The 25,830-nt window shown below is 35.8% G+C and overlaps 1 protein-coding gene across 5 annotated transcripts in view; it reads right to left on the bottom strand.

Annotated features, from left to right (window-relative positions):
* SGCZ (sarcoglycan zeta) overlaps positions 1 to 25,830 on the bottom strand; it is a 451,408-nt gene that overhangs the window by 97,068 nt on the left and 328,510 nt on the right. The gene's annotated exons all lie outside the window — the stretch shown is intronic.

The raw sequence follows: 25,830 nt of genomic DNA, 5'->3' as shown, positions 1-25,830 counted from the left end.
TTAGTTTGGATATAAGGAAGAAATTCTTTACTTTAAGGGTGGTGAGGCACTGGAATGGGTTGCCCAGGGAAGTTGTGAATGCTCCATTCCTGGCAGTGTTCAAGGCCAGGCTGGACAGAGCCTTGGGTGACATGGTTTAGTGTGAGGTGTCCCTGTCCATGGCAGAGGGGGTTGGAACTAGATGATCTTAAGGTCCTTTCCAACCTTAACTATTTTATGATTCTATGATTCTATGATTCTGTAGTGATTACACTATGAATGTAAAGAAGAGTGATAGTGTTGTCCCTTAGGTCCCCCCACATGACTCCCAATAAAGCTGACAGCATTTTCTTTTCTAAGAAATAAATTAATAAATACTATGATAAAAATCAGTCTGGATTAAGGACAATTCATGTATGTGTTCAGGCATAAAAACCTGCCTTTATTTGAAGCCCTCTATCTCACTTTGCTCTAGTAAGAAGCTCTTCAAAAACATATGTGACCTCCAGAGGGCAAATATTGAGATAAGTTTTCCTGCAGAACTTCATTAGAGACTCTCAGACAGTATTTACCAGCAAAAAAAAACCCAAGGATCAGACTGACATTTACAACAGCAAACAAAAAAACCCAGTTATGTTGTTCTTGAACTTGAAACACAGAAATGGGCAGTATCTAATTTACTCTAGTTACACACATATTTTACTAATAAAAGTGTAGGGTAAAAAAAACACTTTGACAAAACTTAACTCTCCTTTTGTGAAGAATACAATAGCCTGGTAAGTTAGCATTGTGTGTTATGTACAAGAGCACATTATTTATTAATACTAATGAATTAACTAATATTAAAAATAATGTTTCTTAATTATTAATTTGTTTTAATATTTCTGTATCAGTACCTTAATGTTGTATGTGGCTCTTCCTGAAGAATTCTAAATAGATATAGCTAAAGACTCCTTTAAAATAACTGGCACTAATATCTTGGTATCAATAACAAATATTCAAAGTATATTCTCCATTCAAGAATAGGAAAACGATGAGGCTAATCTGAAATGGAAATTAATTCTTCTTTGATTTTCAAACTTTGTCTCTTAGTTCCTTTCATTCTGCAGGCTATGTGAAAATTTTCCAGTCTTGCTTGAAATCAGCTATGCTTTAGCTCAGCACACTGACTGACTGAGAAGATACATTACTACACTCACTAGATGTCACCAAGAAAGAGCAAAGGAACACTTCTGTGAACAGTCATCCAGTGGCATGGAAACTTACACACTGAGGTTGATTACAGAGTAATTTCTTGCTTTCGGTAAGGCATAAAAAGAGAAATATTTTTGAAGTAAAAATCTATGTATAAATCCATGGCAAATTAGTCCTGGTAGGAAATGTGAACCAGGACGACCTACAGTAAATTGCATAAATATGAGCATCTTTCAGTCAGTAGGGACAAATCAGATCTCTACAGGTTGCAAGCAAAATCACTGGGATACTAAGGCAGCTACAAGACATATTTGTACCTACTATATGTTTTCAGTGCAGATACAAAGCACAGAATTTTGTCTTATACATATTTTTCAAGACATTTATTAAAATATAAAAAATTCACTATTCTTATTTAAACATACTCTCCTATTATAACATACGACACCCAAGCTGTATCACATAAAGTTTGAGTCATTACTGCAAGAAAGCTTATACAAGGATTTGATGCATCCATGTTTCCAGCAGGGAATCAGCAGCAGAGGGTTATATGGGCTTTTACTCTTGCTGAGATATCTCTACAGTTTTTTAGAGAAAGGTAACAGAGGCAGAAAGACTGGAACTAAAACAGACATCATGGAGAGTGAGGAAAGATAACAGGGTTTGGAAGACTGGCTATGTTCAGAACTTATTTATTCATTTCAAGATAAATCAACAATCCTACATCTAGCAAGGAAAATATTTTTTGGGGGGGTTGTTTGTTTTGTTTTTAATTAATTTATTCATATGCCACGAATTTATTAGCAGTGATAATCCAACAAGAATTACCATGGAAGCAAGAGCTAGAATAAATTGAGAGAGAAGTCACTTTTCCTAAGGCAGACGATTGTAATTTCTATAGGCAAAATTAAGGAATAAAATACAGTTCTGTTCTTAAAACCCCATTCAATCCTTGACAATCTGTGTTCAAATTCATCTAAGGATTTAATGGCAAGGTGCAAAAAAAGCACCAAGATATCTTATATGGAGGATAAATTTTTAATAAACCTATCTAATAAAAATTTATTTATTCCACTCTGGTAACTCAGTCACTTTCAGTGTTTTCCATTCCCACCCCCGCTACCACCCCTCCCCCCACCCCAAAAAAATAAAAAAAAATTACTTAGATGTTGGATTTGTTGAAATGTTTTTGTCCTATCCAAATATAAAAGTTACACTGTCTTACTTGAACTACGTTATCTAGGCGCCTCTGTCCTGACAAAAAAATGTTGATTTTGCCACTACTACCACCCAGGTTTTTTAATAGTTGTTTAATAGCTACAGCATTTGCCCAAGTGGGAGACATGTTCTAATTCCTTTTTAGCCTGAGGGAATTCAAATGGCTCCCACTTTTCCAACAACTGTGACAACCAGGTTATGAACAAGGAGATAATGATGGTGCTGTGACACTGCCACTCTAAAATAAAATAATGCTTCATTGTGAGAGGATGTGAATTGTAATTTTATAACCTAGTAATTAGAGTGATTTCCTATCTCCATTGTGTCAGGTCTTCAAGCCTCCAGCTGGAAACATCTATGACAATTCCAACAGAATCTCCTAAAGATGCTATGCAGACAAATCATATTTAAGTAGCAGACACTTCAGAAAACATCAAATTCCTTTCTCCTTCCAAATCCAACCCTGCTGTGCAGTACTCATGGCTTTTGATTTTCTCTAGAGACATGGTTGCTGCATATTTAACACTGGCCTTCTAACCTCATTTGAAAAAATCCAGAAATGAGATTTTAAATGGTTCACTAATTTAGAATAGAATCATAGAACAGTTAGGGTTGGAAAGGACCTTAAGATCATCTAGTTTCAACCCCCCTGCCATGGACAGGGACACCTCACACTAAACCATGCCACCCAAGGCTCTGTACAACCTGGCCTTGAACACTGCCAGGGATGGAGCATTCACCACTTCCCTGGGCAACCCATTCCAGTGCCTCACCACCCTTAAAGTAAAGAATTTCTTCCTTATATCCAACCTAAACTTCCCCTGTTTAAGTTTTAACCCGTTACCCCTTGTCCTTTCACTACAGTCCCTAATGAAGAGTCCCTCCCCAGCATCCTTGTAGGCTCCCGTCAGATATTGGAAGGCTGCTATGAGGTCTCAATGCAGCTTTCACTTCTCCAGGATGAACAGCCCCAACTTTCTAAGCCTATCTTCATACGGGAGGTGCTCCAGTCCCCTGATAATCCTTGTGGCCCTCCTCTGGACTTGTTCCAACAGTTCCATGTCCTTTTTATGTTAAGGACACCAGAACTGCACACAATACTCCAGGTGATGTCTCATGAGAGCAGAGTAGAGGGGCAGGATCACCTCCTTCGACCTGCTGGTCACGCTCCTCTTGATGCAGCCCAAGATGTGGTTGGCTTTGTGGGCTGCAAGCACACACTGCCAGCTCACATTCATTTTCTCATCGACCAGCACCCCCAAGTCCTTCCCCGCAGGGCTGCTCTGAATCTCTTCTCTGCCCAACCTGTAGCTGTGCCAAAACATCTCTTTTACATGCTTTTTCTCTGTCTCTAGGTGTCATTCTCATGAAGTCTATATATATAACATATGAAAACTGTGCATCAGAAGACCTGGTGGAGCTGACCAGATGAGAACAAAATACCCTTAGAACTCTGGATTCACTACATTCATCTGTCAGTTTTCTGTTTACATTTTGGAATTAAAAGTTAAACAATATTTTTTAGACTTTTTCAATATTCCAGATTTTTAATGCATTTTCCTTCTCCAGAATCACACTTAAGCTATTAAACCAGAAAAGACTGTCTGGATTCTAAATGTATTTGCCAAAGAAAAAACAAAGAAGCTCATCTAAGATTTTTTTTTTTAAAATCCAAGTATCTATATCCTCCTTTCTGTTCATCTTCCCTCAAATAAAACCTGCCAGTTCTATTCCTGATTGTACCTAGTTTTGACTTCTTTGTTTATTTGTCAGCTGAAAAAGCAGTGATCTTCCCAAAATGCTTTGAAATCTCTGACTGCTCTGCAAAACTCAGTCCTAAAGAAAATAAACTGCTGGTTATTTAAAGTCTGTTCAGAATTTCTCAGCATAAATCCTTTACCTCACAGGACACCATACTGTGAGCAGACACTGACACAATCACAGATCTATTCTTCTTGAGACAGGCTCTCTTTGCAGGGTATCAAGATGAGGCACATTTTCATGTGGTAAGAATATCCTATTTGGGGGTTTAGGATTATGATTAGACCTACTTGCTTATTTTATATCAAAGACTGGAAACTGCATTTGGTAAGTCCAATGGCAATGTAAGGGTTTGTATGAACTGTAAAAGGACAGTTATTCCCTGAAGACCCCCCATTTGTTCCCCTTCCCCCTACATACAGGAAATATGGATAAATTTTAAAAATTGAGAAATACCATCTGACTCAGCTAAATAAACTACTGCTCTCTACACTTAGGAAAAGCAAACATAAACCAAATCCTTCTAGTTTGAAGCACACAAACAGTCTGTGCTTAGTAGGAATTTCTCAGACAGGAGAGGATTAGCATCATTGAGGGGCATGTTTTGTACAAACAGTTCAATATGCAGATGAGAAAATGGAAATATTTTCCAGTGTTGCAAAGAAGCACATTTGATCACCTGAGAACTATGTCTGGAGTGAAGGTGAGTCAGTTCAACACATCCTTCGTATTCTAGCATTTCTGTCACCCTCACTAATACGGTATATAGCCATCAACGACTCATTTTCTTTCTTTTTTTTTAATTCATTAAAACAAGTATCTAGGACAACTTGAGAAGAACAAGGCTTATGTGATAAGACAGAACCCAAAAGGACAAACTGAGATATATCAGAAAATCACTACAAAATTGCCGACGGTGAGGAGAAGCAAGACACGCCAACCCAATATGAGTGATAAGCAAGCTTCTACTTTATTCATGGCGCACATTGCTTATATCCTCGTGGTGTTACTTATGCCTACTAGTCACAACAGCATTGGTTAGTTCTAAACGGTTTACATTTACATTCTCCTCCCACATCCAGTTTCCGGTTACATGTGAGGCCTACACTTTGCTTTGCTCGCATAAGGCCTCTAAGGATCCATGGCCTTGCTCTTGGAGCCATTCTGCAACACAAAATCACAGCAGTTCTACAAAACCACTGTGTTCTACACTAGTTATTATATATAAAAGCTAGTAAAGACAAATGTTATTACCTCAGTATAAATTACACAGACTCAAATCATTATTAGTTGCTGGACAGGTAAGACAGTAGCAGTAGACGGGTGAGAAAACAGAAATGCCTGCGTTCTACAGTATGGTATGTTGGTTTTAGACATTAAAGTCTGAAAATACTTAAAAACACAATTTGAAGCTAAAGTACCAGGGAAAATTTGCCTGACAAAAATATGCTATTAGAATACGAAAATCCAGGTTTGATCAAAGTCATTCATATTAATAAAATCATAGAACCGTAGAATGGTTTGGGTTGGAAGAGACCTTAAAGATCAACTGGTTCCAACCTCCCTGACATGGGCAAGGACACTGTCCACTTGACCAGGTTGCTCCAAGCTGCATTCAGGCTGGTCTTGAACTCTTCCAGGGATGGGCAACCCACAGCTTCTCTGGGCAACCTGTTCACCACCCACATAGTGAAGAACTTCTTCCTTATACCTAGTCTAAATCTACCCTCTTTCAGTTTAAATCCATTTCCCCTTGTCCTGTCACTACATGCCCTTGCAAAAAGTCCCTCTCCAGATTTCTTGTAGGCCCTTTTTAGTGACTGGAAGACTGCTATAAGGTCTCTCTAAAGCCTCATCTTTTCCAGGCTGAATAAGCCCATCTCTCTCAGCCTGTCTCATAGGAGTGATGCTCCAGCCCTTGAATAACCTTCATGATCCTCCTCTGGACTCGCTTGAGCAGCTTCACATCCCTCTTGTGTTGTTGACCGCAGAGCTGAATGCAGTACTCAAGGTAGGGTCTCACAGGAAATACTATGAAAAAATTTAGCATCTCTGGTAAAGGAACCAAAAGTTACCCACAAGTTAATGTTAATTGACTATAGTTCTTACAACAGAATTTGGTGTTTTCTGATTGCATTTAGGTAAACTAGAGAAAAGATGCTGACAATCAGTTAGTTATCTACCATAAACACTACTTGTGCCAGCTTTGAAATACCACAAAATATTTGTGAGCATTTCCTCTATGTTAACAAAAGACCAATTTATCTTAGCTGCTGTTTTGATTGTCTCTGCCATCCTTCACAAATACAGGTAAAAAATAAGGGAAGAAGCATTTCTAAAGACTCAGTATGTAATGTGCACACTCTGCTGTGGAAACAGCAGCACTCTGAAATTTGATTATGCTATCATAGAATGGTTTGGGTTAGAAAGGACCTGAAGATCATCTAGTTCCAACCACCTGCCATGGGCAGGGATGGCACACACTGGACTGTATCACCCAAGGCTCTGTCCAACCTGGCCTTGAACACTGCCAAGAATGGAACATTTGCCACTTCTTCAGGCAACCAGTTGCAGTGCCTCACCACCCTCACCATAAAGAACTTCTTCCTTATGTCTAACCTGAACTTCCCCTGTTTAAGTTTAAACCCATATAATAAAGTGTATTTGCATAAAGGCAGAGTAAATAAATGAAATAATAGGGATAACGAGTTTGAGTTACGCAAATCAGAGACAGGTTTGGACACATATTTCAACCATTTTCAAAATATCAGCTTAAATGTATTTGAGATTAATTTTTTTTTTTTTTCCGTGTGATTTAAGTTAAGAAGATGCAGGGTCTGAAGAAGGCTAGCATGTTTAAAGGGCACCACTTCTACAGTTCAGCAAATCTTTAAAAGCTGCTAGCTATTGACCTTGTTTCAGGTAACATTCAGCATTAAATTACTAAGGACCTAGGTAAAGCCCAGCACAACCACATGAATCTATACTACATTACTAAGTAAAAGCTCCTGGTTACAATTGCATTTTGGTGCAGCAGGTGAAATCCCACTGCAGGATATTTTATAGTTAAGAATAACCTTTGTTAAATTAAATATGAAAATATAAATTAAAATCAGAACTGCTCTTTTCAATTATTAGGCTGATGAACAAAAAAAGGTTTTTGTGGTATCAGTGGACTTTCGGTTTTTCCACTGATATACTTTTTTTACCAATAAATCAGTTAGATTGTAGAAGTTGGAGAAGTTGGAGATTGAAGCTGTTGGGCTGATAGCTGAATTTTTTCATCTCCACCAGTAGAGTCACATCTGGAATACTTTTAATCAAAATAAGCCATCAAGAGAAAAAAAATATCTGACAATTTAAACTGTTGGTATTACTATCAGTGCACTTTAGAGTTAATACCTTCTGTTTTAGTTGTGCTGTGTCAGAGTCTGATAAAAACCCACCTTATACAGAAATCCTATTTTACAGATTTAGAAATAATATTAACTAAAAATATTTTAAAACTAAACCAGTGATTTGAAACTACCTTTTTCTGATGGAAGCTAAACTAGATAGACCACTGAGAGTTTTGTAGTTGATTTAAGTGGAAACAGAATCAAGACTATAATGCATAATACACTGAAAGAATATTTGGGCTTCTCTTCCCCTTCTGTTCCAATACATTAACCAAAGTTAGCTAAGAAAGCACAATGTTAGCAAACTAAAAACTATTCCATTTTTGTCAGTTTGGGTTCGTTTTTGGTTTGTTTTTTTTTTTTTTGGGGGGGGGGGGGGGGGGTGTTCAGGTTTTTTTACAGAGCAAATTGACCTAAGAGAATTACTAGGATACACAGCAGACTACATAGATTAAGAAAGGATTAGAGATTATCACAAGGAAACAGAACCCCTACTGTTTCAATAGATGATGCATATAAAAAAAAAATTAAACAAGTTATCTAAATCTTCATATTGTCAGTTTTAAATCACTCATTAAATGGCAGAAATTGGGAAGACTAAAGAAGCATAATAATTAAACATCACATACATTTCAGTATGTTCAGAAACTCTCAAGGTTTCTTTATTGGACAATACCAGAGAAAGAAAACTAGTACAGCAAATCAGTTATTAGAATTAACTACAATGGTAATAGTTGTGCTCAAGGGCATTGAAAGTGAATATTTTGATAATTAACATTTTTCGGCATCTTCCGTCTGATATTTTCTGTTAAGTCTCAAAAATTAGTTTATCCTAGACTTATATCTATCTTACATCTATGGAAAATAACTAATTTTTATTTACAAAGGATGATGCAATCCAGATCTATTATGGACTTATGTCAAAACCTAAGAACCTAGTAGCAATTGTCTTGACCAAAATATATGCCTTATCCTTTATTTCCTGCTTTCTCCAGAAACGCTTCCTTATTCTAAAATCCTTGAGGAACTACAGAATTAGCAAATCTACTGAAGAATGCTGTTGGTATATATTACTACTTACCAAAAGAAAAAACAAACCCAAAAATCAACCAATCAAAACTAACCAAACAAAACCCAACCAATAAACCCAAACCACAAGCAAAAAAAAAAAAACCCTTAACACAAAGAAAACAACCCACAAATTCCCCTGTTTGTTATTTTAGTCGCATACTGAAAAACACATATGACTGAGTAAAAATCAAATTATTAGGAGATAAACTCTAAGAATGTTTCCTAATTCCTTCCTACCAGGGCATGCAAACATAAGCATAGTTAACTTCTGCAAGTCCTTAGAAGTTAGAAAATCTATCACTTTACCAGAAACATAACACATTTACTTCCACTACATTTACTCCTATGAAGTCTTAAACTGACCGCATTTATATCCGTCAGGATTTGTATTGGGACTGAGTAACATTAAATATATAAAATTAAAATATTTCGGACTGAATCCTTATTTTGTTCAAGTAAAATCAAGATCCCAAAGATTTTAATGAAAGGACGGTTTGCTATTTTATATAGAAAAAAACAAGATTTTTTTCTCACAAGATTTTCAACATATTTATCTGCCCCACTGGCAGAAACAACTCAGGTTTTGTAGACTTTTTCTAAATTGCTGATATTGTAGTTCGGTCCATTTACTGGGCTATTTCAATCCAATTAATGGCTTTCAGCCAGCATAAAACTAATAACTCAAGGTTGGCACTTGATTTCCTATTCTTTTAATTGCCTTTTCAGTGTGTCCTTATGGGATAGGAAAGGGAGGAAATCATTATGAACCATGACTAGAATTTCCTGTAAGATTCTAAAGGCAGGAGCTTCTCAGAATAATATATAATTTACACAAGATAGTAGGAGTGAGAGACAGGTAAAGTTAGAGAGATGACCACTGAGTATTGTGGCTGTTGAAAGAGATGAGACATGGAGCACAGATAATAAATTTTTTTCATGAAAAAAAGACTTATACTACTTTTGTTTCTATTTAATTACACTTCTACTGTAATTAAATATCTCAACTGATTATACCATCCTTTATGGAAAATTCAGCTTTACAGATTTCTGTGAAGTAACCACTTAACTTCTTAACCTGAACCACAGAAGTCACTCACAAATATGTAAGTTTAGATTGATCATGTTATTTCACTTACACTGTATGCACACTGGGGAATCAGACTTCAGATACTTTTAGCACTTCACATTTTAACATACACATTACATTGGATGTTTTGTGTTCAACATTGTATCTGCTTGAAATGCCATGGATTTATTCCACTGTCACACAGGCTTGTATGCCAATCCATTACATTTTTTGTTAAGAATAACCATGGAAAGAGAAAATTTCCTGGACACTGCTTTCCTCTGTTGCAGAGCATAAAGATCAATTTTCATGAAGGATATAATAAAAATAACATTTCATAGAGAGCAGAAAGCAATTCATAAATTGCCTGGCTCCAGTAAATCAATGACACCTTCAGTTGCTCGGAACATGGTACACAGGACATATTTTCTTTATGATCAAACTTTATTCATTTTTGAAAGGGAGCAAGAAAAATAAGCTGTAGTGAGCATCAGGCCTGTGAAAACGTTATAGGATGTGATGTTGCATTTATAATAAATTTTTGTAAGAAATACTGTATTATGATGCTATAAATACTATTTGCTGAGAGTCAGAGCTCACTTCCACTATTGTGGAAGGACACATTTGAGACTAGCAGGATGAACTGAATCTTCCTATTTTTCAGTCTTACCTCGACAGAGCTGCTGCTTACTTTCATATGCTTCATTTCTAGTGTTAGCACTCCTACCCTCAAAGCATCTCAAAAGATTAAGATATTTGTTAGAAACAATTCATAATAAAACTGCTTATCCTTCCTTTCCAATCAGGAGCAACAACATTATTAGTTTCATTTTTTAATGGGGACATTTTATTGGTAGCTTCATTAACAAAACTGTTTAGTAAAGAAATAAAATAATGCCAGGCTCTACTGTTTATAGCTTCTGATTAGAAAAAACATCACATCTCATGAGCAATTTATAGCTCATCAGTCTCAAAACACACAGGAAATAAATTATAAGAGAAGGATGAGCTTAGAATGATGCCTATAAGCTTGATCTTCCAGACAGGAAGCAAAATACTAATTGCAATAGTAACTGAGGGCACTGAATATTAATGGATGATCTCAGTACACTTGATACAGCATAAAAATGCAATACTTCTGTACTTTGTAGTAATACTATCACACCCTGATGTTCTTATGTGCTTATATCATTTAACAACACATATGATCCTTTAAAATATCTAGCTGTATAACCTTCTTTGAGATAGGAAAGTGCTATAAGGCTATAAGGCCTGACTTGCAAATGAGGTGCAGGGACCATCTTGTCTGAAATCCTGGAAAAAGCTATTGCCCTCTAGAAATAAAAAAAATATCCTGGCTATGCTACTCCTAACCTTTGTATTCATTGTAGTACAAAAACAAATGACACAAAATTAATAAAAGTAAATTCTAAGCATTCACATAACTCCTAGAAATATTACCCTCTATTTTCAAAAGCTGTATGAAATATGAAGGTGCTGGGGGGAGAGAAATTGTCTGGAGCAATATTTTACTTCTAAAGGCTTATCTCACTCTAAATAAGGTAAATTTGTTTACTGTCAAAGTGTCTTACCAACTTTACACTTCACCATCGCCTTAAGGCAGAAGACCAGAACATACAAAAGGTTAGGCAGATACTTGTTGAGTTTCCCAGCTCTGTGCAATAATAATTTATTTTTTAATAACACATTTTTATTCACAAATTATAACAAAAATCACATGCAGTTTAGAATGGCATTTCTGTTTGGAAGTAAACAAGGGAAAGAACTAAAACATTGAATTACTAAAGGTTCATCCAAGATACTGAATGAAGACTGATTGAAGCTTGCTCAGCTACAGGCCTAGCACACATAAGCACCTATAGCATCTATAAGTTCAACTGTTTAGAAGGAGCCATGTGAAAAAAAAAAATAAAATTGCTCATATAAAACCACTATGTCCATCAAAAAAGAGGATTCATCACCAAAACCTAAATGAATCAAAAGTGTTCTCTCATGAGTACACAAAAAAAAAAAAGTTAAAATTCTGAAGACATAAATGTGTTTCTGAAAATTTGTCAAATATCATATGCATATGGAGAACTGTGGATTCCAACTCTATAGAGATTCCCTTCCCATTGAAACTTAGTTAAAATACTTTTTTATCTGTACGGGAAAGTAAAATAGGATTACAAGTAAAAAGACTAGATATTCAAAGTCTGATATAATTAAAATCTGTAAGAAACTAATGAACTTAGAGGTCAAAAAAGAAAGAAATTTGTTTATCCTCAGGATGATTTCTCAGTTACAATTCTGATTTGGAAATATCAGTCTTTACAGATTTATCAGATTTACCTTAGTTTAACCATAGAGATCTACCCAAATGTACATGAGGAGAGTACATTTTCTGTATCACAGCTAAAGGCATTAATTAAGCCTTCTTGAGCCTTCAGGCAGACTGACAAACTAGCAGGGCTCTTGGCTTCATTTTAGGAAAAGGAAGCAAAAGAGAAATAGCTTGATTACTGGAACTGAGAAATTGGTTATAACTACAACATGATCCAAATAGAATAGGCTTTTACAATGAAACTTGCAGACTGGAGACCAATTTTGCATGCTTCAAGACCATGTACCAAAGGACAGTATTTGGAGAGGATCAAGAAAGGCACTTCAAAAGCACACTCTTGATGAAAACGGTATTCTGAGAGACTGGACCCAGCTACTGAGAAAGTGAGTCAGTCACCCTTATCTTCAAGAACAAATGTTAAATTGGACTATTCAAAAGACATAAAAAAGTCATTAAAATGTTTGTTTTAATTTAAAAAAGTAATGCCAAAATTACTACAACAAAACTATTAAAAAATCACAAATCTGCAGAACATCAAAATAATGGCAAAAATGTCCACTGAACCTTCATTCCCAATGAAAAGAAATATTCATATGTTATTTTTTAGTTATTTGCTCTAAGAGTAGTTTGCTTTAATGGATAAGTGATGCAATGCAAACTTTGCGAACATGAAGTGGAATTTGAGCCAAGTGTACAATTAAATGTGCCTCATCATTTCAACACAAATCCACACAGAAGAAATTGGTAATCTCAGTCTGAAGCAAGTGTCTCTATATTCCTCACAAAGGATAACTTCATTCCTGTGTTACGAGAACTGAAGGGCTTTGGACTTTTTTGCCTAGGCAGGAAGGTCTTTTCAGCCTAAAGCTGAGGTATGTTTTAGATTCTAGCTTGGACTCACCCACAGTTAAGGCTTGGTTTACATTTATTTACTCTACTTGCTGTGTTCCAAGTTTGAACTTGGTTCATTCAAATGGAAGGGAATTTAGCAGCAAGGCTAGATTATGCTGGATGCATTTGTTACTCCTCTTCAATAATGTGGCACACCTTGTGGTCCTGGCCCACCATCATGCATACCAGGTATCTGTAGTCTGTATGTGCTTATGTGTTTCCTGTGTAGAAACTGAGATGATACATGGGGGATAAGAGGCAGTTTGTGCCCCCCTGCTTCTCACTGCACTGAGACACATGCAAAATAAACAGTCCCTGAACAGAAAACTGGGTGGAGAGACTAAGTCATACAGATGTATCCTGGGCTGCACCAAAAGGAGCATGACCAGCAGGTCAAAGTAGGTGATCCTGCCCCTCTACTCTGCTCTCATGAGACTTCACTTGGAGTACTGTGTATAGTTCTGGTGTCCTCAACATAAAAAGGACATGGAACTGTTGGAACAAGTCCAGAGGAGGGCCACGAGAATGATCAAGGGACTGGAGCACCTCCCATATGAAGATAGGCTGAGAAAGTTGGGGCTGTTCAGCCTGGAGAAGTGAAGGCTGCATGAAGACCTCATAGCAGCCTTCCAATATCTGAAGGGGGGATATAGGGATCCTGGGGATGGACTCTTCATTAGGGACTGTAGGGATAGGACAAGGGGTAACAGGTTAAAACTTAAACAGGGGAAGGTTAGATTGGATATAAGGAAGAATTTCTTTACTGTGAGGGTACTGAGGCACTGGAACGGGTTACCCAGCAAAGTTCTGAATGCTCCATCCCTGGCGGCATTCAAGGCCAGGTTGGGCAGAGCCTTGGGTGCCATGGTTTAGTGTGAAGTGTCCCTGTCCATGGCAGGGGGGCTGGAACTAGATGATCTTAAGGTCCTTTCCAACTCTAACTAGTCTATGATTCTATGTACATAAACACCATCTTCTATGTGCTAAATTCAAGGCCAAAAACCAGATGTATGACTGTCACTGTTACAGAAATATGCACACGCAACAAGAATTCTATGTAGAATGACTGATTAGATGCTGATTTATGATACTTGAATTCACCCATAAAGCATCTGTGCCATGCTTACCAGGTGCATCTTCCAATATTTTGATAGGCAATTACACCAAATTGCTGAAAACCACAGATAAAGCCCCAGATTAATAAACGATTGGAAACCTTAGAAAGGTACAAAACAGCCAGAAATAGACAAATCCTTACATCAACTCTATCTGTAGTTAAGAACAGTTTTCTTAATACTCCTCTGACTCTGTGAAGAGAAACTGATAAATGCCTAAGACCAAGGTATGAAGTGAAGAAAAAAATGTAGTCTTCAACTGGGAGAATATAAACATGGCCTCTTGAAGACTTTACTGACAATATTTCAGATATTCATATCAATTTTCTGTGTTTTGTGCGTGAAAACTTTTGAAACATTTCAAGCTATTCTTTTTCAACTTATGGCAGAAAAACCGAGGAAATAAAAAGGAACAGTAAGTGCCACAGCTAAGTATAAACACTATTCTCCTCCTCCCACAACATACCTGTCTTTTCCACATACTTGTTTTAATTTTTCCCTAGTATTCAATCACCGCCATTCAATATAAGATAAAGAAGCATCACTTCTTTCTTGCATCAGCAGCTTATCTGCGCAGTATAGGAATTCTACCAATTCATACACTAACACATTTTCCTCACTTTCACAAGAACAAAATTATATTGCCCTTATTCATGATGAACAATCAATGAAGTTACACCCAAAATTAGTATACTATTCAATCTGAACCACAGCATTTCAAAAAAAACTACTGCATGCTAGTATACATAGAGAAGCAGCATGTACATCTTAAAAGAACACTCTCTGGTTATGCATAGAACATACAGTACTTGCTCCTTCAAAAAGCTGATCCACTTTCTGCATTTTCTGTGCCAGCATTCAGCTTGTCAGGAGACTTAACTGGCGTTCCTAAATGCCTACATTTTATTAAGATAACAACAACAATAAAAAAGGTATGAAGCACTTTCTTTCTGGGATTTTGTAGTTACATAGTTTAGTCAGAAAGAGACCATAGATTTATAGGAAGATTCTGATTGGGTGGACACTGATGGAGAAACTCAGAGACAAAAATGAAGCTTGCCCTAACCATGTTTTTATATATTAATCTGGCAAGAGGGGTGGGGGAGAATCTTTCTAGCCATTCTGTATTCAGTGTAAACTCCAATTTTCCTTTCTACTGAAAACGACTGTGGTATCCTTCATGTAAATCACTACCAGAGTGCCAAGTTAAGTATCAACACATATTTCACTTTAATTAACAGGGATTATGCACAATAACTTTCTATTTTTAAAAATTACTTAGGCTCCAGAACAAAAGAAAGTTCCCCATCAGCAACCTAAACCCATGCTACTGCAATTACCACTTGCACTTGCAAAGACTTCAGCAAGAGTATATACTGTAGTAGCTGTTGCAGAATTGTGCATGACAGATTGCCATCCTAAATTAAGAAACTTTGTGAACTACAGTTACTTCCTTTGCAGAACAACTGATTTGAATTCAGATGAAGATATAAATGAACCTCTGGCTGAAGCCCAGGAGCCAACTTCACTGTACATACCCAGCTGTCGTTGTACAACCATAATGCTGAAACCATAATTACTAATACCAGTACAGGATGCTAAGTTGCTCAGCTGCTTCCATTATAAGACTTCTGCTTTCCTTGTGAGTTTTCTTTATCCCAATCCCACTCATGAACTCCAACATCTATAGTCTGATGTTCTTGCAAGTATTTATTTCCAACTGAATTTCTAAAAAAAAACCCAAAACAAACCAAACCAAAACCAACCAAACAAAAAAAAACAAAAACCAAAAAACCTTACTCTTAGTTTATCTTTATGAGACAAAATAATACATCACAGAGCAATGCACCAGTTCACTGTTTTAAGGCTTTCTTTTTTAATATGAGATCTTTATAGCTTGGAGATTTATCCCTGAAAAAATTATAGTTATAACCTTAAAAAATCTGTTGCAGTTTAATTCTAAGCTCTTAAAAAAATAATTAAAATAAAAAAAAAAAAGCAAATCAGAAGAGTTTGATCAACACTGAGCTTTTAAAGTCTGACAATATAAAAACATTTCATGTGTCTAGAGGCTGGAGTGCAAATTGCTACAATGGCTGAGTTTTGAAATGCAACATAGACAACGCTATGCACACATTTCTAGGACAGAAGTATGCCCAAAACTAATACAAAGAGGATTGCACAGAATGCTGTTTATTCAGATGTTAAGTGGGTGCACTGCATAGCTATAACAAAGAAGAGATACAAAACCAAACCACACACACACACAAAAAAAAAAGGGATTCATCAACTTGGTCACCAATTAAAAAAATTAGGAACAGTTCTTTCAAGAATATAAGAGACACTGATTCATGTGAACTAATCTGCATCACATATTATTAATTTAGCAAGAGGAGGTAATCCATAAAGATATTAACTGCAATTTAGTTCTGGACACTTTCAAGGAGACCACAGAATTTTGTTTTTTTTTGAAAAAGCTTTTGATAATATCTAATGATATAAAAAAATGGTTACAATTGAACTTTTTGGCCACCTGCAAATCAGCAGAGTATGTTGATAACAAAACCCAAAGGTCTGAAAAATAAACTTAATGTCTTCAGTTTCTCATTCCTTTAGACTCACGGATTCTTAATGAGAAAACAACATTTCAAATTTCATAGCTATGTTCCATGGAAAAAATGTAATGTGGAAAATGCTTTAATCTACCAAACACAACAAACTGCACTTGAGAAAGGACAGCATAAATAGATCCAAAGTTAGAAACAGGACTAAAGAATAGAATTCATGACTGGTCAAACTTTGACCTATTTTTTATCTCTAGAATGCAGGTTACAGTTTTCAGTTAATTTTTCATTTGAAATTTTAATATCTTTTAATAAAATGAGTTCAAACAAAGTTACTGACCATACACTTGGTAATGAAAAGAATATAAATTGTTTGGCTTTATGAAATTACTTCATGAGGATGCTCTTCAAGTCAGAAAGGCCTTCAACTAATGTTAGTGTTACTTATCACTCTTGGATGCAGGCCAGTGTCAAAACATGGTCCTTATGGAATGATCGATGCTTCCATTTTATTTCTTCAAATAATAAATTTGAAACTGCTTTGGAGTAATAATGTCACTAAAGATTCAAGAGCATAACTCATAAGATGATGAAATGTGGTACTTACTTATTTTGCATATGAAAAAGAAAATGATTACTCCAACTACCTTTTTTTAAGGAGGGACTAAATGAACCACATATTGCAAACCTAAAGTAACTGATGTTTCTTGCACTGCCTAAACAAGGGGAAAGGATATTTTTTATTCTAAAAATAAATTGCTTGTTGCACCTACAAATATAGCAATTCATACTAGCTTATTAAAATGTTTGTAACGCTTCTTGTATATATTTACCTTCTCTATGTTATTTCAACTTGATACTTCTTCATGACAGGTAATGATGCAGCCACACTGCTTCCTAAAACTGATGGAAGTTCAGAAAGTTTCCTGAGCAGTTGATCTGGCAGCACCAAAAAATGAATTTTAAAGTTGCTGAGGGTGAGATTTCAGAACTATATAAAGAAGATTGAAGTGTCACTCACAGTACTAGATAGATAGGAAACTCTTTCAGGGAATAGTAAAAAAAAAACAAAAAATGCTCTGTAAAAGCATTTTCAAAGCAGAAAATTTTATTGCTGGTGACAAGTTGTTTCTGCAGCTAGAGGTTTATAGCATAATATATTTCTTATGACAACAAATGCTGTATAGTATAAACTCAAAAAGCATGTTTGCTATCCAGAATAAAAGACTCCAATTCTTAAGACTGCCCAGTAATTTTAAAGTGTTGTGCATGAATATGCAAATATATGTCCGTCCATTTGCAGAAAAAAAAAAATAAATGCATGAATGTTGTTGGTTATGACACAGTAAAATCCAACTTGGTTCTTACAGAGTAGCCAGGAAATACAATGCTCATTTAAACATGAGATGGATAGTGTTATAAATGTAATCCTTATAAAATTTGCCTTGGTAGCAGCTATCAGAAGCTGTGAAGGAACAAGAAATTGATCCCTTTAAGACAGCAACGGTGCCCTGATCAGGCATTGTCAAAACACATTGATGATTACACTGTATCTTGTCCTGTGAATTTCACTCCACCTAGTCAAAAGAAGATTAATTCTTAATTTTTTCATCTTAAACTTTAGAATATTTATTAATATTTTCCTTTACTACCATGTAAAGGCACCAAACTGTGTGCAGTGTCCCAAAAATTATGGTATTTCTCAAAAGCTGGAGCGCATTTTTCTTGCTTGCTAAGATATTTTTCTTCCTGATAGAATACAGAAATGCTGAGAATAAGAATAGGAAACATTTCCCACCACCACTACAAACAAAAAAAACCCCAAACCTAAAACAGATACAGGTGTTCTAAATTACATAAATAGAAAAAAAAAAAGGTTTGTCTCCTCAAACTTTGGAAGTAATTTTCTATAATTTCATTGCAGATATCATTAAAGAAAAACTTTTTCAGAAAGTCTATTTGACCACTCCCATATCCTTTAGCGTAACAAACAGATTTTGGGTTTGAATTTTATTGGTGCTTATTTTTTACAGATAATTAATGGTTTATCTACTGTATATAATTTGATTTAAAATGTTTTTTTTTAAAGTGAGAAACATCGTACAAGACACAAAGTATAGGGAACAGAAAGCTGGCTAAGTAAAAGAGGATTGTAAAAACTCTGTTAATTTCAACATAAGAAACAAATTTTCCTATATCTAATGAGTAAAACCGGTTTTTTAAGTTAACTTACACTTCTGGAAATTACACGATCAAACTTTAGGATGCCAACTTATGTTTCAGGATGAATACTTTGATAATATGTCTTTTATTAATTTTCAAAGTGTTATCTTTGTAGTTCTGATTTGATTATTGCCCCTGATACTTTCGAGATTCATCTGATATGAAACAGGAAAAGAAAAAAGTGTTATTATTAATGAGTTGGAAATAATTTAAAATCTGAACAGTTAAAACTGCAACGCTTTCATTATTTTTCTTGTTCTCTTTAGCTTCTAGAAATTACTAGAACACCCCTCCCCCTGATTTAGTATCATATGCAAGCTTGCTGAGAGTGCACTGTGCAGGTCTAGGTCGTTAATGAAGAGATTAAATAACACTACCTTAAATACTGGCTCCATGAGTAGACCACTAGTGACTGGCCTTCAGCTGAACTTCATGCCAATGATCACAACCCTTTGAGGCCAGCAGTTTAGCCAGTTGTCAGCACACTTCACTGTCCTTTTAGAGTGTCTATCATCAGCTTGTCTAAGAGTATATGATGGGAAACTGGGTCAAAAGCCATGCTAAAGGCAAGATTAGCAATATTAGCTGTCCTCATTCACCAAGCTAGAAGTTTTGCTGTAGAAGACTGTCAAGTTGGTCAGGCATGATCTCTCCTTCAGAAATCCATGCTGGCAACTCTCAACAGCATTAGATGTATAATTTTATTACATGTTTTTAATTTGCTGTTAATATGCTGGGTTTTGAACTTGAAGTAGATCTCCTCTTAACTTACCAAATACGCTTACAACACTTTTTGGGAAAACTTGTCTTTGTCTGCCAAAGGCCTACAAGTGAGGGCATTGCACTGCCCAGCTTGTAAGAAATGCATTTCAAATTATCTCAGCAATCCTCAAACCAAAATACAGACTAGCCATATGTTTGAGAGATAAAATTATATTATGCTTAATGGCTCCCATGGATAATTTCCCCCGCAGTGACTCCCTTTCTTTTTTTTTTCTCAGTTTTATCTGCACATCCATAGTTCTAAGATTTCTACAGAGGAGCAAAAAGTAAGGTCTACCTTAAGTTTATAAAATGGAATGCAAAGGATAAATATTTTTCTTCATGATGAAACAGGAGTAAATTCCTGCATGAAAAGATGAAGGCATAGATTTTTTTCTTTTTCAAGTCTCTTGCAAGTCATCTGCTTTTACATACCTGCTTTGGATCATATTTTCTATGAAAATTTTAATAACCATTTTTCTTAATTTTGTATGTACAGGATTTCTTTAAGTAACTGCTTAGCCTCTGTACATTGCAATTACATTATTTTGAAGTTGTTCAGAGAAAATAAAAAGAAAATTATAACCATACAGTTAAATCAGCTCAAATCAAATTCAGTTTGAATGAGTATTAAGATCAGACACAAGACATGATGAACTCCAAAGTGGAATATCACACGGTTTCACTTAAATTTGCCCCAGTGGAATACAGATGTATTACATGAAGGAAGTACTTAGAAAAATGAAAATGCAATTGATACTGAAAACAACAACAAATCCCAGAAAAAGAGTTGGTACTTCATTAATGTCACCACATCCTTCTGAAGGAGTGTTCCCAGATCAAATTTAGCTGCTCAGACTGGTGTAAAATTGTGTGGATATAGGCCACTCATTAATTTATTCATGAGCTGTCATCAAACAAAGTAAAAGGCTTGGCTAATATTAACTCAGAATGTTCAGCATAAAAAGCAGAGATCCTCCTTGACTGAGCAACAAGTCACAGTAACAATAAGAGAAATACAGGCTGACATGAAAAAAATGATATATTCAAAATATATGGCTGTTCAACTGCTGACCCTCAGATAGGTTTCAGTGAAGCATAACAAGTAAAGGACAAAATCATGAATCATGAAAGTTTTTATCAGTTGCCAGTGAAGAGTAAGAACAGCCAACTCAATTTCAGACTGGAAGTTCCTACAGAGACCACCAACAAATATAAGAGTGACTTGTCCCTTGGCAAAGCTTGTGATCAAGAAAACCTTATATCTTGTTCACAGCCAATAAAGTGACACTGGACTTTCAGTGCATCAGATCTATATCATGTTGAGAGCCAAAATTACTTAAGGAGTCCTTTATACCATAATAATGACTTTATTCTCAGTGACAGGTGAGTGATTCAAGGGCAAGGCTGAAGCGTAGGTATCAGAAAAATGAACTGGGGATTATCGCAGATTTTATTTGAGAGGGCTGAGGCATGCAGCTGCAGAAACAGGCATTGCATTTCACAGTGAGCAATAAAGGTGGTTGATTCTTAGGTACCTTTGTGACTTTTTTGATAGTACAAAACAGGTGAGAGCAATGACATGCCCTAATTGCAATTTCTCTGATACCTATATACCTCAGTATTTTAGGACCGCAGGATTTTCAAACTAGTTTTACTGCATGACAATGGGGTATGTTGTAGGCAGAAAAAAGAGTGGATACAACAAACAACTTGGCCTTGAATTTTTAGAAGAATATGTTTCAGGGGAGGGTGGGGAAACGCGTTCCTCCTCAGCCCCCAAATCAACAAGTACAACATACTTGCAGGATCTTGCAAGAGATTATGAACATCTTGCAAGGAAGACAGACTTTGGAAACTACAGCCCTACAATTCCTAGGAAGATTATGGAGGAGATCCTGCTGAAAATCACTGCAAAGTAGATGAAGGAAAAGAAGGCATTTAGGAAAAAAATGAGCATGGAAAAAAAAATTAGTCAGGTGCAAGGAGCACCTGATTTGATTGTCTTGTATAATGAGCAGACTGGCTCAAAGCACAAGAACAGTGGATGTCCTTCCTCAACTTCAGAAGGACTTTTGATGTGATCTCCTATGATGCTTTTTTACAACCCTATCAGGGAGAGAAGCTCAACAAAGGCATTCTGTCAGAAAAAGAATTTGGGGTTCTTAAGAGGCATCTAAGCCCCAAAACATGAAGCTAAATACTTGCAACGCGCTGGCAGGAATTGACAACGATCAATTATATGTTGATGATTGTGTACACTTAGAGACACAGTGAAAAAAGAAATCTGTTGCAGAAACGTTTTTTGTCAAGATTGCTTTATTTCCAAACCCGAATCAAAGTAAAATAAAACTCTCTATATATTTAGAAGAATATTCAGGCTCTAGAGTGAAAATCTGGAGAGAAAGAATACCTGAGAGAAGTTCTGCTTTGAAAACTACCTACAATTTCTTAATTCTCAAGCTATCACATTTTTGATAATTAAAGATATGCACAGAGTTTTCAGAGTTTCCTGTGTTTATATGTATTCAGTGTTTCTTGTTTCCTAGACCTTTTTCTAATGACTTTTAACTGAATCATTAACTTCTGTGCTCTCTAAGGATATCTCTGGCAAACATATGTTTTTTATATTCAGTTAATATACCTTTTTTACCTTGTTAGTTGTAAAGAAAAAAACAAAGCAATCCCCCTAGCTTAAGGGACAATTAGTTACTTGTTTTATCTGAAATTGAAACAATTTAACACAAAGAAAATTTAATTTTCTTCAGCCCTTAAGTACTGCATGAGCAAATGAAAAAGATTAATAAAGCCAGAATACATTCTCAAGAAAGCACCATTAGCTGTATTTATTGTTATATAACAAACTAATAAAACTGTACCTTGATTGTTTCTATTCACAAATGCAGTAGTATGGATGCAGTAGTAGGATGATAAAAAAATTTCATCCCAAAGAACTGGAATATTGCAATTATTCAGGTTATTGCATTATGTGTTATTTGATTTCATCCATCTCATTAATGGTACACTACAAAGAATATAGTTCGTATTGTTTCTTTGTATGATATTAATGTAAATGATATGAACATGGAAAATGTAACATTGTCTAGATTAAACTTACTGGTTTCAGACTAGTAACTTGAACAAAAATATACTACTAGCCCAGCCATAGTCAAAATGAAACTCTCAGAAAATTGAAGTTATAGAGTATCCTTTTCTCAGGGATATAAAGATGTTAATTCAGAATCAAAAGAACCTTATCTGCTCAGGTTCTGATGTATCAGTTCAAGTTCTGACAAATGATTAAGTCATTTGGTGAAAATACAGAAATATATTTTTTATGTAAGTGTGTTTTGTGTAGAAGACTGTGGCTTGTAGACACCACTAACTTAATAGAGTAGAAAGGGCAAAGCAAGAGAAGCAAGGTCACCATCAGCAACCTCTGAGCAGCCTTCTTATTTACACAACTTCTACAGACAAAACAGGAGTGACTATTCAGTTTACTGAAAACCTGGGGTTTTCATTACTACTGTTAGCAAATTGTATACTGTCAGGAGAAAATATCACCAGACATTTTATTTCTTCTCTGACTTACTCAAAGTATTACAGAATTTTCCTGGTTTCAGCTGGAACGGTTATTTTTCCTCCTAGTAGCTGGTGCAGTGCTGTGTTTTGGCTTTAGTCTGAAAATAATGCTGGTAACACACTGATGTTTTAGTTGTTGGTCAGTAGCACTTACCCTGATCAGGGACTTTTCAGTCTCTTGTGCTCTGTGCCAGTGAGGAGGAGCACAAGAAGCTGTGAGGGAGAAGAGACAGGACACACAACCCACAGTAGCCAAAGAGATTTTATGATTCAATGATAAAGGCAGTTTAAGGTCTGCATTTAACCCTGCATAAATAATCTTATTTGAGGATCCAGGTATACTGCAGGCAAAAGTGGCAATTTTAGCATCTATAAACATATGTGAACTTTACAGTATTAAATCTAGCCACCCTTCACATTTGAATTGCAGTAGTGGAGAGCTCAGTTCGTCATAGCTGCTCAACAGACTGCCTGGGACTCGTATCAGAAGTAGGTCACTATCAGAATCAGAGGTGAACCCTGCAATATCAATGAACACATTTTATCAGCTCCAGATCTAGCTAACTAAAAGATAGCTCTAGAGTATGCATAAGAACTCCATTAGTGCCTCTTACCCATAATACAGCATACCTGCTGCTAATATCACTGGACTTTCTACCCTTCTCTGCTTTGTGCTGACTAATGGGAAAGCAGTGATGCCCTGACTTGCAGAGCTCTAGAGGTCCCCACAAGGCCATTCTACAAACCATGTCACCAGTTCAGAGGAAACAGACTCGTTACACAGTGATATTATTTAATATGTTTCAAGATATCTCAGGAGTTAATAGAATTATGTGACTTCAATGACTGTGTTCTTTTGCTTAAAGAGCAAACTATTATTTTAGAAAATAAATATGCAATATGTAAAAGACTGCAAAGTCATCAGCTATGAATGAGTTTCTGATTCCATGTACATTTTAACTCCATATATATGTAACTTTAATCATTACTGCTTCAAAAAAAGAGATGTGGAAAATCATTGCTTTCTGTAGCACCCAAAGTGATACAAAATGGCTGGTGATCAGGATAGTTCTTCAGAATTCACTGCAGAAGATCTGGCCCACTCTTAAATTTCTACAGCACCAAGGTAAGTGTGGCAAAACAGCTAATGTCATATGGAGATACCACAAGCCTGGGGAAACACCATGCAGAGACATCACAAATCCCTACTGTAAAGCTTAATACAGCTCCACAGGGTTTTTTCATCATTCCCTCATGACATGCCCAACTGCATACATCACAAGTTACTGAAACTTTATCACAAATACTGGGCAAGTTAGCAAAAGACTAGAACATGAACTCAGTTCGCAAGCACTGCAAGATGAGAACCAAGTTTATGTACATTCTACTTTCTTATTTAGGTAACAAGTGGTTTAATGTTAAGAGATATAAGCAGACCTGAGACACCAAAAATGTTTTAGTTTAAGTACTTTGTCCAGTTATTGATCAGCTCTATCTCTTTTCTTCTGCTGGTTTGAGGCCACTTACTGACAGGTCTATCTATTTTTCATGAGCCTCACAGGACTAGCATGACCTTGCATCAGGCTCCTGCTAGGCTTTGCATCCTGCTCCCTTACAGTAGTTACATTTCTGTGTATATTTTCCCCCGAGATTTGTTAGCAGCTCTGAGTGATATTTGGACCCTACTTGAGTCTCTCATTATCTCACTTGAAACAAAAGTTTCCATGTTTACTTTAACCAGAACCAATGCTCTGCAATACAAAGCACTGTGCAAGCAAATATCCAAAATCATAACTCTCACATACAGTAACAGAATAACAACAGACACCATCCACATGCAGAAAGGAACTGGGGAAAATCTACAAAACATGACTAATGTTCTGCTACCCTTAAGAAATAGCATGCTCCTTGAAAGATTATACAACCTGGAAATATTACATCTATTTCATAAAGTCTGCATATTAGAATATTCATACTAAAGACGTTTATTGTTTAGGCATGATATGTTGTACTAGACATTGAGGTCTAACTGAACCCTTAAAATATTTATGTATAGATAAAAGACATTATTATAGGTAATTTAATGAATTCTAGAGTTTCAACATTTTAAAGAACTTTAGAAGTGATCACACCTTTGTATGGCAAGGTGGTGCAGGAAAAAATAAACTCACAGCCAAAGTTTCCTTTCATAAATGGCTTTCTGATTTTAGGAGGAATCTGGCCTTATTGATTTACTTTTGGTATCAGTGTTTTGTACTTAAATGGTCATTTAATGTACTTATGCACTGAGTGTTCCACTGTTTCCACGTTCCTCAAAATGCTGATATTTTATTTATTTAGAAATAATTACTAAATGTTTTATTATAGATTTGTCTTAGTTATTAATATTTTTATCTACCATTATAAAAGCAACATCATGAACAAGATTTTGTAAACACTGGTATGTATAGTGAGTTGGAAAGTAAAAGAATGTCTGTTCCGTAAAGTGATCAAAAGTCAACATTGTGGAGGATACACTGTCAATTGATTATGCAATTTTCCATTACTTAGGACAAGGTTGCTACTCTGTTTTACAGAAAAAAAAGACAAAGACTACCTCACACATTTATTAACACAAGAGTAAACTAGCTAAGATAAATGGGAAACTGTCATGATCTCATTT

The sequence above is a fragment of the Pezoporus occidentalis genome, unplaced genomic scaffold, assembly GCF_034315485.1.
Source record: "Pezoporus occidentalis ecotype Australia unplaced genomic scaffold, CSIRO_AGI_Poc_V1 ctg1, whole genome shotgun sequence".
NCBI lineage: Eukaryota > Metazoa > Chordata > Aves > Psittaciformes > Psittacidae > Pezoporus > Pezoporus occidentalis.
The sequence above is the reverse complement of the archived record's forward strand: the minus strand, read 5'-3'. Positions and strand labels throughout refer to the sequence as shown.